The 17,794-nt window shown below is 38.5% G+C and overlaps 1 protein-coding gene across 2 annotated transcripts in view; it reads right to left on the reverse strand.

Annotated features, from left to right (window-relative positions):
* LHX2 (LIM homeobox 2) overlaps window positions 1-7,078 on the reverse strand; it is a 33,679-nt gene extending 26,601 nt beyond the window's left edge. Inside the window, exon 1 of one of the 2 annotated variants that reach the window (XM_030961447.1) lies at window positions 6,968-7,078. The gene's annotated coding sequence lies outside the window, so the exon portion shown is untranslated. Of the gene's footprint in view, window positions 1-6,684; window positions 6,869-6,967 lie in introns of those variants that run through there. The other variant, XM_030961449.1, reaches the window with a different exon arrangement.
* Between the last annotated feature and the right edge of the window lie 10,716 nt (window positions 7,079-17,794).

Genomic DNA, 17,794 nt, shown 5'->3' on the forward strand with positions numbered 1-17,794 from the left:
AACACAATCATAAATGGAAATTTTCGAAGTTTTCTGATTCCTTTTCTTTGCAATACCAGCAGATGAGAGTTTGATAAAAACATGCAGTAAAAATATCAGTTCAGGAATTAGCTATTAAATATTAAGCCAAACATTTTTCAGAGAGTATAGGATCTGTTGGATCTATAATTCCACCATTTACCCCTGATGGAGTGAGATCTCTGGCTGTCTTCAGAAGCAAACCGAGCTTAAAACAGGAGTGCACTTTCAAGAAGATGATCGACTAAGAATGTGTTTTATTTTGATTTGAAAAACCGTCAATCACAGACAAAAAAGACCAAATACTATCATTATATATACTAGCTAACTGTATTTGTCTGGTAAACCAGGCACATGCAGGAAAGAGAAAAAAATACAGTTTAAAAGGAAAATATTCTGAAGGTTTTGCCCAGATGTTGCGTTGAAATTGTTGTTCCCTGCTACAAGCAATTGATTTCAGAGGAAAATACAAGCACGTATCTATAGATGTGAGAGAGAAATTAGATGTCCAATGTCTCACATATTTCAGTTTATATAGCCACAGCTATTTAAACAATTCCAAAACTGCCTCTACGGGTGTCAAAGAGGGAGGGAAATCTTCAACCACATGATCTTCTCTCCAGAGTCCTGTTAAATCCACTGAACTTAAAACAGAACAAGAAGTGTGAAATATGGGTTTGAACATGTTATGTCAGAAATGTAAAGGTTGGAAGCCTTTTTAGTAACCGATATTAATATTGTATTAAATGTTATGAAAAGGTAGGTGTTGGAGAGAAGGGCTGGGCTCATGTGCAATTTTGTCAAGGTTTTTATCTGTGATTATGATTCCAGATGTATCTATTCCCTGAGGACAAAAATGAAGTAAAGTTGGCATGTGACATGTGTTTTAAGGTGTTTGGCACAGTTTCCCAAAGTGATGACAAAATGTTCATTTTTATTACAGTGAATTGGTACAGAAAACACGATTCTGAAGGTCAGTAGCTGTATATTTACCAGAGCTTTGGAGTTTTATTTTCGGGAATATACATTTTTGGTGATGTGCTTAGATCTGATTGCCTGACAAGCATCTACTATAATAAATAATGAAAATAGAATAACTTTTACAAAATATGAAGTGGCAATTACTAGAAATTCAGTAAATTCATGCACAGGACATGGCAAAGATCGCAAAAAATTCTCTTTTTTGCATCTAGTAGTGTAGCTGCTTCTTCTTAATTATTTTAAATCTGTTTACTACAGACTAATCTTATTACTCTACTGTTAGAGCTCAAATAATGGTGCCAAGGTCCTTTGTAGGAACACGTTTTTCATGTAAATGGACAGATTTTAATTTTTTTAACAAGCTGGGGAGCTTATCTTTTTGGGTGAAGTCTGCTTTGCCCAAACGCACACAGGAGTTGAGAGAGGGGTTCTGAGGCTGCCCCGCTCCCCCCGTGCAGCCCCTGCAGCCCCTGGGTGTGCAGCAGCCCCAGGCTGGCAGCAGGGCACCCCGGGCTGCAGCAGCAGCAAACACTCCCTCATAAAGCTTTTACAAGTTCAGCATCCACCAATCCGCGGCTCGGGGAGCCTGCCCCGATTGGGTGTACCGGGATTTGGTAAACACGGCTGCATGACAAAAACAAGGTTTGTACAGAAAGGACTCCAATAGCACTGCCTCCTTTGAATGCTCAGAGCCTAAGAATATGATTAATTCCATACTTTATAAGTAAACTTCCCCAGCTCTGTATCCATCTGCAAATATTCAGAATGATGCGCTCAATACATTCCTTTCTGTTCTACAACCGCATTTCTTTGTGAATTTAACCACATCAGAAAGCACTTCAGATTTCTAACACAAATATTCAATGCATTTAATGTAAGGAAGCTTCCTTTATTGGAGGTGATTTGGAACATTTTGTATTTTATAGGTATATTTAAGAGGTTAGCAGTAGGGGGGAATCGTCTGTGGAAAATCTGTCTACAGCTGAAATTCTTAGATGCAGAAGTGTTGCTGAAATGCCTAATGCATTTACATTCTTTTGTTAAGTAGCTTACAGGACTATCCTCTTAGCTACCAGATACCCAGATCCTTTTTTTTTTTTTTTAAGGCCAAATAACATTTCTCCCCTTTTTTCTTATTTGTTATTTTCAGGGGAATATACTTGGACTGGGGTTTTGTGTGCCATTAGAAGATTCTAATTTTTGCTGGCTTTTTTACTTTTTTAATCCACAATTTTGTTGTTCTTTTCAATAATCTTCTACAACTTTCTTTCATCTTTAGTGCATGCAAAGAAGCCCCTTATTGGCTAGTGCATTACTGATAATGATTTACAAGTTTTCCCAAAATAATTTTCTATGGGATTCTTTTTTCCCCAATATAACATAGCTCCAATTAAAAAAAAAGAATGCTGAAGGTTAAGGCATTTTATAATACAATTTGGAAATGAATTTTTGAAGTAGTTGTGTTTGTATTTTAAATTTAGAATCTGTTTATACTTCAGTATCAGAAAACCAATGTGTAGAATTTAAAAATTAGCAGTCTGGTGCTTTCCAGATATTGAAATGTGCCTGCCTAATGAAGGCAGAAGACTTGCTCACTAGATTTATTTTAAAGCAGTGCTTTTAGATAGTCATAAATTAAAATGGCAGTTTTCAACTGGATACTTATTACTATTTGATTTGATATTTGCAAGATACCTGACCATTTAATATTTATCCTTTATTTCTCTGAGCTGATCTAATTGCACCTCTCTATTTTGCATTTATTTCTCTTTGCAAACACTACATTATTCACTCTCTCCTGTGCTTATTAAACAGTGCCACCTGCACCAAATGAAACAAAGCTTCTCCATCAATCTATCCCAGCCAAAGAACCCTGACTATATATTATAATTAATTGAAGCTCAATTGAACACTTGAGTCTGAACTAGATACAGTAACCTGAAAAAACATTAAAAAATTAGAATGTACTTTAAAGAAATCTTTTAAATGAAAATGTTCACTCAAAACCGAGAACCTAACCTTGCACCAAGCACTCTTCATCAGCTCCACACAGTACCTCAAGTAGCAATTAGCAGGTCCTTTAATTAATTAACTATTCCCTGTACATCACAGGGATTTTTGTGGCACTAACGTCATCCTCCATAAGTGAATACCAAATCCAGTCAATATTTTGTCACTCCAAACCCTTCTCTGGACTACCTGAATGCCACCGCCGGGCTCTGCAGCCCTTCCCAGCGCAGGAGCAGGTATGGACAGAGGGAACTTTGTGTGAGCTGGGCACTGGGGAGAGAGGAGGGACACGGCCAGGGACCCACGGGGCACCCTGTGTGCAAATATTGGCAGCAAGAAGTTAGATAAGATGCAAACTGAAACAGTGGCAATGAAATCTTCTACATGTACTGGAGTAAGCTGATTTTCTTTAGGAGCTGAATGCACTGAGAACTTTGGGAGTGCTGGAGGCTCTGCTGCTGTGCTGCCCTCGCTCCCACTGCCCGCTCCCAGACAAGAGCAGATTAATTAAGTGGCAGGTCAGACACGAGAAGGTGAGAGGGCATTTCCCTCCAATCCCAGACATTTCGCCCGTTTTATACTTTGCAAACTTTTTATATAAGCGTGGCTGATTCTTTTCAATGTAATTCTCATTTGGAAAATATTAAGTAATTTTAAGGAATTACCACCTGAAAATGAGGCACAAAATACGTAATGCTGGTTTTAAGATTTCCAAAGATACAGTATGTAAATTTGTTTATATAAATATGTATGATATATCACAGTATGAGGCTGTGTGTGTGTGGATGAACATATGTGTGTGTAACCATCTATCTATTTGCAGATTCAGACACAGACATATGTTATAATTACTTAGAGGCAAGTATCTGCAGAAATAATTCTTTGTGTTCAGTAGTTTTCTTTAGTGTGCATTAAGTTTCTCTTCAGAGATTTCTGTGTTCAGGAAAGATCTTATGAATTTATGTAATGTACAGTATTATGAAATCAAATAAAGTATGCCTTGTATGATTTTGCAAGAATTATACATTAGCATTCTCTTTCAACATGTGTAATATTTTGAATGATGTAACAAACTTTACAGATATTTTAAAAATAAACAATACATATGATGAACTTGTAGAAATACATACTGTAGAAATCTCAAGAAAGAATAATTATTATTCAAATATTTTGAGATGTTTGCCAAATGACATTATAATTTCAAAACCCACTACATTTAATTTGAACTCTTCATGAGGAGTAATATGTATTCAACTACTAAAAGATAGTAAAAGACAGTAACTTACTGATCTCAATAATATTTGCTATTTTCTAAGAGTAACAGAAATTTCCATTTTCAGTTTATGGATTCTTCTGCATCACTGTTATTGCAACTTCAGTTAAAAAAATTTTGGCATGAGCAAAATATAAAGTAAAATGTAAAGGTCAACTGATAAGCTATGATTGTATCTCTGTTTTTGCTGTGTAAATCTGCTCTTATCAATAATTCACTATTCATGTTCTACAAAGGCTCTGTCTTTACATTTTTAATTAGCACTTAAAATATTACAAAGATAATTAAAAAAAGGGAAATACTCTGTACATGGAGTCTTTATATCATAATTTACTACACATTTTTTCCAATAGATTTGGCAAATGAATACTCTGTTTTGATACATCAATCTCAAACAAAGGTGGACTCTGATGCAATTTTTCACTGTTCATTTCCCTGAACCTTTTGGGATATAAAGAATGGTGAACAAATACTTAACAGCCTGATCAATAGCCATTGACCATTTGGAGCCCCTCGTACCCTAACAAGCACAGCTTGATCATGTATATTTGATCATGTAAAATTTCAAAGCACCTTGATACAGCAGAGCAAGGCTTTCTATGGCATCTTTGTGTTATTTCCTAAAGCACATATTTCCCATGATTTAGCTTCACCATTAATGGAAACTTATTGCACATATATTTGATGAAGCTCAAGATCATGAATTTTAGTGTTATATATCCACAGCATTTCATATGAATGGCAAATATAAAACACTACCCTAACATTTTAGGATAGGGAACTCTGGATGTGCCTATGGATTCAATGGACCCCAGAGTGCAAACCTAAAAAGCCCTATCATTATAAATCTTGCATTCCTCTTAAGTGCTGGCATGCACATTTCACTGAGGCGTGTTAAGTTTATTTTAGCAGAAAAACTGCAGCAAAAATCTTTCCCTTGATATCCTTTTAAATATATGTTCACATATGTATAAAATAAAAAATATTCTCGTTTGCAGCTGTGTTAGCCCTCAGCCTTATTAATATCATGGAAAGAGATAAAAACCTAAGCAAAAAATATTTACAGTGAAAAATTTCTTTGCAGAACTTTATTATTGTTCATAATTCTACATCCAGTGTTTTTCATACAGGAATTTTTAGTTTATCATTAAAATATAACACTGATGCTACATTTGTATAGCTGCCTTTTCTGCTTATAATCATAATGTTTATTCTAACTTTCTGGGCTTATTATTTTAGACAGATATCAGTTTAATTAGCTGAAGCTGTCATACTCTAATAAATACAGACGGGTTGCCTGGTTTGGGAGGAGGAAGGTGGCTGCAGATTTCAGAAGCAGAGGCAGTTAATGCCTTGTACATTATCATGTAAACAGCAAAAGGACAAAAATAATTACCTGATAAACTTTCAATTTCTGACTCTCCCCTATATGCTTTCTGACTAATTTTTCTATAGAAAATCCATTAAAATTAGGCAAGTCCTCTAAATATCTGCAGCATCTGCTGGTTCAGACACCTTCCTTTATGCAGAGTACCATTTTCATATGATAATACATGTAATATGATATAGAATGACAGAATGCATGACAGTTGCCCATAATACATAGAAAGTCACTCAAAGGACAGAAGCGACATTTGGATAATTAGCATCCATTGGGCAGTCAATCATGCGAATAGAAAAAACTGAACAAAACCCACAATGGAGTTAGAAAACAAAAGGGACCCTAGCCAGTCTCAGGATTAACTGCTCTAAAGCGATCTAAATGCTTTTGTATCTAAAGAACTGAGGCTCCCAGGGCTGCCCTGTTCCCCTCTAGATACCCAGGGAACTAATTGTGGCGATCAAAGTTAAAGCATTCTCTCTTCTTTATAGACTGCTAAATACACAGAAAAATTATTTCTCCATTCGTGTTCATTAAACTATTTTAAAGTTAAAAAACTCATGCCACGTTCTTTTGCCAAGTGAAATGAGCTAGAGTATTGAGATTGTCCTGCTTTTATGAGAACACAACCGACCTTTTAATTTAAACTCTGCCTTTGTTTGATTAATATAATTTTGCTGTTGTCCAGTCTGCTATCTCTTTCTTTTTGGATAATGAAGGCAATTGTCATTAGAAACTCCTGTGTGAGAAAAACCTGAACACAGGAATAGGAATAATAGTAATACAAAGCCCATTAACAAAATTAAGCAGGAAAGGTTCCACAATTTCTTAGTAGCTTCCACTTCATAAAAGAAATAAAATATTTTGTCACTCAATATATGCAGCTCAAAATATTTCCTTTCCCCAGATTAGGTGGAAGATGAGGGCAGCCTCCTTTAAAGCTCCATCTAACAGAAGAGAAAGAGAAAGAGAAGAGATACAGAGAGAGCCCCAGGATGTGGAAAGTCATGAAAATACCTACCCTGGAGACAGTATTCCCATAGGATCCTTTTCATACAAATTCCAACTTGTCTAATGCCCTTAATGAATGAAATAAAAAGAGAATTCAGAAAGGCCCATGCTGATGGCTCCTGCTGGAAAGTGTGTGGTTTAAGGCATAGCTGCAGCAGTTCTGGGAGGGAATCAGCTCCGGTCCCCATCAGCCAAGCAGACAGGAATCACTGGGGCGAAATCTTCCCCCTCACACATTTGCAATTGACTTGAAATAACATCACGACACCTTTGGATAATTGACGCCTTCTTACCTTTCGTTGTCCTTTGTAATTAATATTTGTAGATCTAGAGGTTTCTGCCAGCCAGATAACAGGAAGGTGGAAGGGGTGGGGAGACAGAGTGCGTGTGTGTGTGTGTGTGTGTGTGTGTGTGTGTGTGTGTGTGTGTGTGTGTGCACGTGAGTGTGTGAGTGTGTGCGAGAAAGGCAGAGGCAAGGAGAGAAGCAGAGAGAGGCTTTGGTTGTGCCTCTGCTTGGGGAATGGAGTGCTGGTGTATTTGTGTGGATGTGTACTGGGGGCTTTGCAAACCTCTGGAGTTCTAAAGGCAAGACAGAACGTGAGAAGTAGGATGAGCTGGATGTCCCCTGTCAGTCCTTACAGAGTTTCAGCAGCCGTGACCTTCAACCCTTTAGCTGTGTGTCAGCCCCAGCTGCAGCCCCCTTGCCCAGCTGCTGTGCCAGCCTCCCAACGAGGAGAAGGGAGAGGGGACAGCAGAGGTAAGGAGGCAGAGAGCGATTGAGATCAGAAGGGCTTTTCGCCCAGTCAAATGGGCCTCTGGTGACAAATCAATCACGGCCCTTTCAAACCAATGGTGCTGCCAGTCTCCAGCTCAGCGAGCCCTCACAGCCTCCCCCGGCTCCTCGGGCTCTCCTACATGACACTCAGCTGATGACGGGGGCTCCAGTCAGAGCAGGGCTGCTTTTTACAGGTTGATTTGGTCATTAGCATCATTTCTTCTCTATCTCCCCCTCTTGTTCTGTCTTTATCTACCATCCATTTATTTATTAAATATTGAAAACTAATATTAGAAGAGGGATTGAGATAACCAGAAACATTTGCAAATAAGTTGGTATACTGCCTTGCTAAAGGAATCCAGATTTATCTTTTTATTTGATTTGGTACACTTAGGAAGAGCTACTTATTTTAATGTAATGAGTTGATCTGATCAGTATAATCAAGAACAAAGAAAGGAGGCATTACAAGATGCTCACTTCACTTTCTCCTTCCCTTTATTTATTTTACACCAATAAAAACTAACCTCAGTGATTTTTCCTACTATACCCATAGGACAGGAATTATTTTTCAGTTTTATTTTTTTGCAGACATTTGTTAAAATACGATATTAGGTACCTTTTAAAGCTATGAGGAAGCTCCCTGTCTGAAACAAATTTGCATTGCCACTGAAATTCTTGTATTTCGAGAAGTGTACACTAATAAAGGTCTAAATGAGGTAGGAAAAAAACCTCAAAAATTGCTACTAAATCCTAATAAGTACTTCTTTCAATGCTGACTTTCTTCTGAATATCTGAAAAAGCATTTTAAAGCAGTTACAAGAGAAACAGTAATAGAAGAAGAGGGCTTAAAAGTTTAGGAAGAACAAAGTACTCTTTTGCAGATTTTGTGATCGTAGGAATTGCTTTCTCTGTTTCCTCTCTTCTCTCCTGACCATGCCTCTTCCCCCAATTCCTAATACATAGGGGGAAAAATCAAAATAAGGTCTTAACAGAGTATATCTTGCTCTGTTTAAATCTCCTTTAACCTTAATCTCTGGAATAAAATCCTCCTACACTCCCCCCAAAAAAGAATATTGCACATTAAGGAAAAGGGAGCAGTCCCTTCTCATCCTGGCTCGTGCCCAGTGCCAATGTCCTGGGCTGCAGCCAGGGGTGGCAGTGCCTGTCTGAACTCCCACACTTACATTTGGCCATCTGAGAGCAACCGGCCAGCGTGCAGTGGGGTGGGAAAGAGGGATGATGGAAATGTGCAGAATGGAGCCCAGCTCTCCCAGGCTCTGTAAAGAGAGTCTGGGCAGACACAGTGGCATCGAGAAATAGCACAATATACTCAGAAATGTCTCCCCTGTCTCCTCTCTCCATGAGTGAACTGTGTGAAACTGAAGTGCATTGCAGGCAGCAGTGTGGGGTGCTGAACAGCCTGTAGCTGGAGAGTGCTTCAGTCTTTATCTTCAAAGCTGTCCTGTCAAATACAAGGTCTTTTAAACATCAGAGGGATAAAGTTTCTGATTCTGAAGGGTTCGTTTTCCTCTTGGTTTTCCTCAATCAGAAGTTAAGCCCATCCGACCCCCACAGTAAGTTGGCTCTGGGATTGCTGCCCTGCTACTTGCCCCATGATTTGGGATGCTTGGCTAGAGCAATCTTGATTTGCTCACTGTTTGTTGAGTTCAGTTTTCTTCATGTTAGTTCTTTCTTCCATCTTACGTCTTGAGGCTGTTGCTGTGTGGCAGTGAATTGAATCTTATGAACTTAAAAGAAAATTGTGGCTGGGACCTGGAGAATATTCATCTGTTGCAGAAAATGCTGAAGTCTGAACATGTGAGAATTGAACTAATGAGTTTTCCCCTCATTTCAGTCCCTCAGTCTCTTTTTTTACCATACCTTAATTGCAGTGTTTTCTGACAAAATAATCCTAGCTCCTAAAAAAATTTAAATGTGTGTCTTCATTTCATTGCTTGTACTTCCTTCTACCACTATAATAAAATAAATTAAGATGATTTACAAAATAATGTGCCTTTCTGTCATCTTACTGTCAATACATAAGCACTACACTGAAATCAAGCTGATTTCCAAAATGAAAATTCATTACATTTCTGGAAACTTGAACAATCAGCTCCGTGCATTTTAATTAGATTGCCTGTTTTTTCATTTATTACTAATACAGTCCTCTTAACTATGATTTATTTGTTAAACAAAGTGCCATAATCCGTCACTTATTCATCTTAATTTCAGCAAAATTAAAGTAGTCGCTGTTATATTACACCTAATTGCACTTGCAATGAAAAGAATGGAGATGTTAATCAAAATAAATTGAAGATAAACAATAAAATCATTAAATCTTTGTTGCAGTAAGTGTAACTAATCAGTTTTGACTTGAAGCGACCGAACACAAATAATGAATCTGTCAGTGAAGACGCGCTCATTAAATCCAGCCTGGTCCGCCCGGGTCCTGCAGGCAGCCGCACCCCCGGCCCCGCGGCCCCCGCGCCGCTCCGAGGCAGCGCCGGGCACGGGGACACCGGAGCCCGGCAGGGCAGGGCGGGCGCCACACACTGCCCTGGGAGCAGGCGAGGATGCAAACGCCACAGGTACGCAGGAACTCCTGCGAGCACCGCGCCAGCCACAGGGAAACATTCTTTGTTTTACTCAGCCACCAGCAGGGCAGAGATTAGAAAAGGGGGGAAAGGGAAATGAAACCCAGAAACTCAGAGGTAGTAAGCACTCGGGTTTAAAACTTACTGGAAGCATTAGCTTCATAGCAGATCAATGTAGTTGGCATTGTGTTAAACAATATATGTTAAATAATATGTTTTGCAGTAGTACGAAATACTGATTATAGTCTTCTGCTATCCCCACGGAGTAGGGACAATGCCTGGATTAGCAACAGAAGCTGTTCATGTCCTCATTGTCTTTCCACCAGTTACCACTTCTGGCCTCACTACCTCATTACAAGGGGCAAAATGGGCACTCCGGTTATTTCCAAGTATGTTGTTACACTGGCAAGGAGTCCTGTATCTGAGCAGCCTGGTGAGCTGAGCTAGAGCAATCAGCACTTTCTACTTCAGCTTTTAAATTGTTTACTTAATGATTTCAGTTTCCCCAATGGAGTATTTGTGACTAATCACTGGTTAGCAGGAATTTACATGGCAAGGAGCAATTTCTCTTAAAATAGTTTTGTGCGATACGCCTTTGTCTGCTCTGAGCCAGCAACTCAGTGCAGATATAAAATACAGGCAGCGGTCCTTGCCTTTAGTCACACTGAGCAAAGTCATTATTTCTTGAACAGTTATCAGTTCCTAAACAGAAGATACTGTTCTGTATTTTTACATTTCCCCTCCTTGTATTTTATCAATCATTTTACTTATTTACAAATCTTACTGTGCTTTTTTCTTAAAATTTACTTAAGCAATATAATTCAGCTTTAAATGCTGATCAGCACAAAGGATGTCTGCCTGGCTCCTGGGATCAACATAACCAATTAACATTTTACAATGCTAATGCTTTCTCCTGTATTTTAAACAGTGGTCAGTACAAATAAGTGATAGTTTAACAGTTAATATGATCTAGCTCAAGTATATTCGAGAACTACACACATTTTTAAGCTTATTTTTTACTGTCTCTGGATAAGAAATGGACAAGATAACCCAGAGCCCTCTGAGCAGGAGGCTAATTTCAGCTCAGTTTTCTTCCCTTTCTCTTTCCCTTTCCCTTTCCCTTTCCCTTTCCCTTTCCCTTTCCCTTTCCCTTTCCCTTTCCCTTTCTGTCCCTGTCCCTTTCACTTTCCCTTTCCCTTTCCCTTTCCCTTCCCTTCCTTCCTTCCCTCCTTCTTTCCTACTTCTATAGTTCATATTTGAGTCATACCAAAAGACAATAACGATGGACAACAACCCCCCAAATTCAGGGTTGGATGACTGCTAAGCAATTTTTTCCCTCTGCTTTTCTCATAGTAGTGTGATTTGATATCTGTGAATAATTACCCTTTATTTTTTTAATAAAAAGTCTAGCTGATGGACCTTTTTGTTTCTGTTCTGCATTTTTCCAGCATTTATAATGTTTAACTTGGGATTTGACATTTCTCAAGGTGCTCATTTGGAATGATTTATATGGGCTTTGTTAGTTCAGTGGCAGGTGGGTAATTCTAGAAATTAAATATTACCTGGTTTTTATTGATATAACTATAAGCACTTAACAGAAGTAGTAAACATTACTATTCCTAATTTCTAGGAAAGGTAATAAAAATATAAACTGGAAAGTGGCTAGCAGGATAGGAACAAGGTAATGATAAAAAATTACCAAAAGGATGGACCTGATCCTTCATTAGCCAAAAACTCCTAGAGACTCCAGTCAAAATCTGCCTTGAATGAAAATGATCAAGGGCTTTGGAGCTATGGCCTGTATAAAGTTAATCTGAGAATCTTATTCCAGTTGCTTTCAGCAGGTCTGTAAAAAATATTCCCCAATACAAGTGGCACTAATTGGAGCCCATGTTGGGAGGCCTTGCAGAGGAGCTCAGGATAGAAGGGCCCTGGCAGTGAACTCCCTCTCCTGCCTGGCAGTGAACCCCCTCTCCTGTCTGGCTGCGGCCCCCGGGTCACAGCCACAGCCCCCAGGGCGATGCACAAGGTCGCTTTCCCTCACTGGTGCTCCACCTTTGCTGTAGGGAGAGCACTGCCATATTCAGGCTTCTCCATGTATTACCTTCTGCTTGCTCGATATTTCAACTACCCTTTGGGGGCTGTTTTTGTTTGTTTGTTTGTTACTGTAAAGTGTTTTGGGCATTCTTCAAGTGAAATACATTTTCAAACCAGAAGCATTGACCATACATGGTAAGAAGCTGAATGGCATGCACTACGTATACAGCGATTAAAGAAAGAGTGGGGGAAGACTGCAGAGCAGGAAAGAGGGCAGGAATTCTGTTTGGTCCCATTTTGAACAGCAGATGATCTACGAAGACATTTCAAGAACACAAAGTGAGATTTCACTTTCACAAACAGGAGAAGACAGGTTCAGAATAAATAAGTGGACCTGACAATTGGGAACATAGGGATGATAGCTGAAACTGTTTGACTGTGAGATTACACCAAAATAAGACTGGATTGGAAGGAGGAGAAGGCAGTAAAAAATATAATTCCGCTAAATATCTTCAGAGAGTTGGAGATGTGATGTCAGGATGAAGGATAAGTGTAGAAATTATTATAGAGGCAACTGAAGAACCATGAAAAGACAAGGTCAGGGAAATCAAGAAAGACAAGATGTCAAAATCTGGAATTCAGTCAAAAAATCTGAATGATGAAATGTAAAGGCGGACAAAATTGGAATAGTATTTCTCAGCTTTAACAGAGAAGTCTGTGCTGTGCACAGATCAGACTGCCCTGGGTATTCACCTCTTAGAGAGAAGGTTTGTGTGCATGTAACACAATTCTCATTCTAGATCTCTAACCCCCATCCCACAGCCAGACTCACTGCCTTGTGTTCATGCCTGTGTGCAGCACCCCAGTTTGATGGGCAGCAAGTGACTTCAGAGAGCAGCACAACTGCTCCATCAGCTCTGACACAAGGTAGCTAAGGGTTGGAAATATAAGAGCTTCTCTAGAAATACAAGCATATTCAACTGTATCAGAATGTAATTTTGAGCATAACAATGTAACATTATAAACATGACAAAGAAATAGAATTAATTTGATTCCCAGGACCTCTCAGTTATGGAAAATTATGCAGACTTGAGCAACATGTACTCTCTCAAAAAACACTGCAGGTTCCATTTCCCCAAATATTTTTCAGAATTTGGTAGGCTTTATTTCATTAAACTATCAGATTTAATACTGTTTCTTCCATTTTCTGTTTCTTTGCTGGTCACTGTATAACATCCTTAGGTTTCTTTCCAATAGTTTTTGGTTATCTAATAGATAGCCAAGTTAATGCAAAAACATCAGTCTCCTAAAGGTTCACCTCACAAACCACAGAATTTTGCCAGTTTGCTGATTCTGGAAACATTTTAGTCTAGAAGGACAACATTAGATAATGTTCAAACTGCAATCTTCTTAATTGTGAACAACAGTGTATTCTACAGCAACCCAGGAGAATATAAAATGCCCCACTCTATCAGCTGACCCAGTGGCCTGTTCCCAGAAAAGATGAGTCCTATCAGAACACTCAGAATGTCTCCCAGGGAAAATCCTCCTCAGCTCCAGGTAGCTGGGACATGGATCATTTCTCCTCACATGTGTAGGAGTTAGCAGTAGTTAATATCCTACAACTGCCAACCCTATAGAGAGAAAAAGGCATTTGCAGAGAGGGACGAATCCCCCCATTTTGAGGCAGGATCCCAGGCCATGAGGGCTGTCTGTCTGTCCTAGTAACAGGCTGGCCAGTGAGCCCAGAGTGCCCTGACTCTTTGGTACTGCACAGCCCAGGTCAGGCCAGGCCCCCCACACCCCCAGCACACGTGTGCCTTACATTTACTTCCCATTCTACTGCTGGTGTCTCATGAGACCATTTTTCAATGGAAATTAGTATATTTTAAAACACTGAAACAGCTTTGCAGATTTGAGGTCACTATACTGGAGGCCTGGAGAAGATGTCCTTTCAGAACAGGCCTCTGAATTCTGATCACATTGTTCTAACTTAAGGGATGGGCAATTCTGTTTTAACAAGTTTATATTTCTTATGTATATGGATCTCTGTGTTGACATTTCCAGATTAGCCTTCACACCTTTTAGAGGATAAATGCTTTCTACTTTACTAAGTGTACTGATTTTAATCAGATTGTCTGTTCTTGTTGTTAGTTCAGAAATTTCTGTTTGAAATCCCCTTAGAATTTATTTATTTATTTACTTTCCAGTCTTAGGACCCTATTTTTAATTAATTTATGAATTTGTTCCAGTACATCTTTTATTTCCTGTGTTTGACAAAACCTCTTCTATATTACATAACATGAGAAAATTTAGTATGTCTATTTTACCCTAAATTCTGCGTGGAAATGCTAATGCAAACAAGTAATTTACCTTCGTTTCAGTGTCACTGTATTCCCATTAGTTTTCTTACTTTTCTACCAAATAGCCCACTGGACTTATAAAATGTCTTGCAGGCTTGCTGGTTCTTAATACTTGAGAAAATCTTATTTTCATGTCAGGCTATCTGCTCCTCAAATCCTCTGTCATCCTTCTAATCTCCGCTGGGTATCTTAGCCACTGTGTTTTATCCCTATTGACTTCACAAGTTATAATTTTACCTTCAGAAAAAGACACGTTTGCCTATACAATCTTGGAGAACCTTCCTGCAGCCCCATGGCTTGTTTTTGCTTGTCAGCGTCCGTGTTTGTTTGGGATTATGCGTGCCTTCTGCTACCCTGTTATGGTTGCTCAAGCAGCCTCCATGCTGAGTCGAAGGATTTTAATTTCCTCACTTCTGACTTTAGGGTCTTTTTAACTAGCTTCCTCATTTTTTGTACAATCTCTCCCCTGAGGATGTTGAAGTTAATTATATTGTGGTCACTATTACTTAGTGGTTCAGCTTTACTTACTTTATAAACTAACTCCTGTGTATTACTTGAGAGGCTTTTCTTGACTTAGTTCTTTATAGCTCTACGATTAAAACAATGAACATATGTATCAAAACATTTTTTTAACATCCTACAGGACTAACTGGAAAGTCTAGAAAAAGGTGAGTACTTACAGGGGAATTAATAACAAGGACCAAGAGCATTAACCCTGGTGAAATACCACCCAGTCTTCATTAACTGTAAGAGCAGGACAAATCAAACCACATTTAACGATGGCTCCATTTAGAGGCAGCAGGACAGGAGCATACTGGTATCCCCACCTTATAATTTTAAATTATACCACAAAAGTGTCAGAACTAGACTCAAAAGAGCATTTCCAGCAGGATGTTTTCCCCATTTTAGAGAAAAGAAGCATATTTGCTGGCTTGCAGTAGTGCCTATTTAAAGTTTCTCTATTGAATTCAGAGGAGGTTGGTATTTGCTAGCTCATGGTATCACCTCGTTATACCTTGATCATGTATAGTTGCAGTAATTACACAAATAAAATTGACTTTTTGTGAAGTATAAAGTAAGTATCAGTGTCTAGGTAAGTGCACTTTGGGTTGTGTTTGGGTTTTACCTCCCAAATATAATGGAATCATTAGCATCAAAGAACTAATTAAAGTAACATTTAGAAATAAAGCACCAGTCTTTTTTTCTCTTGAACAATGCCTACAGGTTCAGAAGAAAGCTATCCTGTACTGTGATACTGAAGAATAATGCCACATGTTTTAAAAAATTAAGTAAACTACAGACACCAACAATGACAATATTAAGACAATCCCCAGGTTAGTATCAAGAATCTCTGAATTCTTAATATGAGCAGGCTTCTTCCCCCACTAGGTACAGGACATCGGACACATCTTATTTGAACTTCTTGGACAAAATGGGAGTACAAACAAGAATGGACAGATCTGGAACTTACTTACCCCAGTATCAACCAGAGCTAACATTACTGATGTCTTCTGAACACCAAAGCAGGAAAATCAGTAAAAGAAATTTGTAGGCCATCAACTCCATTTTATATATTTAAGTTCAGAACAGTTACTGCCTGCTTAGCACTAGCTGTTGCCAGAAAGGTAAGTTGGAATGTCATGCCCCAGCAATCATATGGAATTACACTCATATAAAATGAGCATAAATTACATAAGACTCAGACCCCTACTATTCAATCACTGTTATGCTCTTGAAGATTGTAGAAATTTAAATATTTTACCCATTTTCTACATAGCAACATGAACTAAATCTTGATTTTAACATTATACAGTTCAATTTTGAACATATATCAACATATACCTTTCCATTGTTCAAACAACCAGCTTACATTACAGAAGTGCCACTTGATGTTTTCTTAATAACAATTTAAAAATAATAGCTTATGACAACATGTTGTCTGATGACAACTTAATAAGTAGTGAGCCATCAATAGTTATCATGTTCCCCCATCCTGTGGCAGAAAGGATAACCGATTCCGCCTTAGAAAAGCAGTGAAGCTGACACTGCTAGTGGTCCTTTGATTTATGGTGATTGTAGTGATTACATTTGAAGCTTGGCTCAAAATATGCTTTAATTTTATATAAAAAAGTTCTTTTAATTTCTACTAAAAACTCTGAAATTAGGATCCCATCAACTCTGTGAGATGGGGAAAACACAAAGAAAATAACACTGCCTGCACCAATGCTTCATACCAAGATTTTATTATTCTTATTTCTAGAATGAGTGCAACAAAATATAACATCATGTTTCAAATAATAAACATCACCAAGTTCGAAACACTGCATTTTATAAATTCCTTGTTCTTTTGTTCATTCATTCATTTGTTCACACCTTCCTTTCTTACTTCTTCTTTTATCTCTTTCTTTTTCCTTCCCTCCCTTTCATGCTCCTACCAGCTTAAGCTGGGCACTACTGTACAAGAGTTTAGTATTATCTGAAGTAAGTACTTCCCTCTGCTCCTACAACTTACGTCTTGCTGTTCTGGATTTCTCCTAAGAATCCTTGTTCTTCCAGGCTCATTAGTAACTTAGAGGGACTTGAATGTAGCAGTCTGATTTACATCAGTGATCTTATTCCTTTCAGCTCAGGAGGGTTATCTTTTCTGTGACAAAGGCTATCACAGATATGAATAACTATTTTCATACTGGGCTTTTTTTCGTCTAGCTGGAATCACACCATCATAGATTTTGCCTCATAAATCTGACTTCACTTTATAGAGCAATAACGGTACAGTCAGCACTCTGCCATCACAGCAAGGTGAACAGAGAAGAGTAACTTAGGTCAGTTGCTTCTTTATTATTGGCAGATGAAATAGTGTCTTCAACAGCTTCAGAGCAAGAAGCAGGCAGGCAGTGTTTGTGCTGGGGAGGCAGAGCTGTTCCAAGAAGCCAGACCCAGAGGATTTTTGCAACATGCAAGGATGGGTTTACAAGCCCCAGAGTAAAGCAAACCATTGAGTAGCAACATACTGCTATTGCCTACCTAGTGTTAATTTAAAGCTGCTTGGGTGAAAATTTGGAGAATGAAATATGTGTGAGACAGTATCAGGTAGCAGAAACACAGAAGTTCTGCTAACTCTGCTAGACTGCAGGAAGAGGGGGATGAGCACTGTAAAGCCTATTCCATCTAGTTAGAAGTGCATTTAAAAAAAATTTGGGACCAATGCTGAAGAACTTTGTCTGCTCCTTTGAAAGATGGGCATTTCATGTTTTTCAAAAGATTTGAGTGTTTCACCAGTTTTCTTTACCTTTCCTATGCTTTTTCTTTATTTCACCTCCTGGTATCTTTGGTAACACACACAGGTATGTT

This window comes from Camarhynchus parvulus, chromosome 17 (assembly GCF_901933205.1).
Source record: "Camarhynchus parvulus chromosome 17, STF_HiC, whole genome shotgun sequence".
Classification (NCBI taxonomy): domain Eukaryota; kingdom Metazoa; phylum Chordata; class Aves; order Passeriformes; family Thraupidae; genus Camarhynchus; species Camarhynchus parvulus.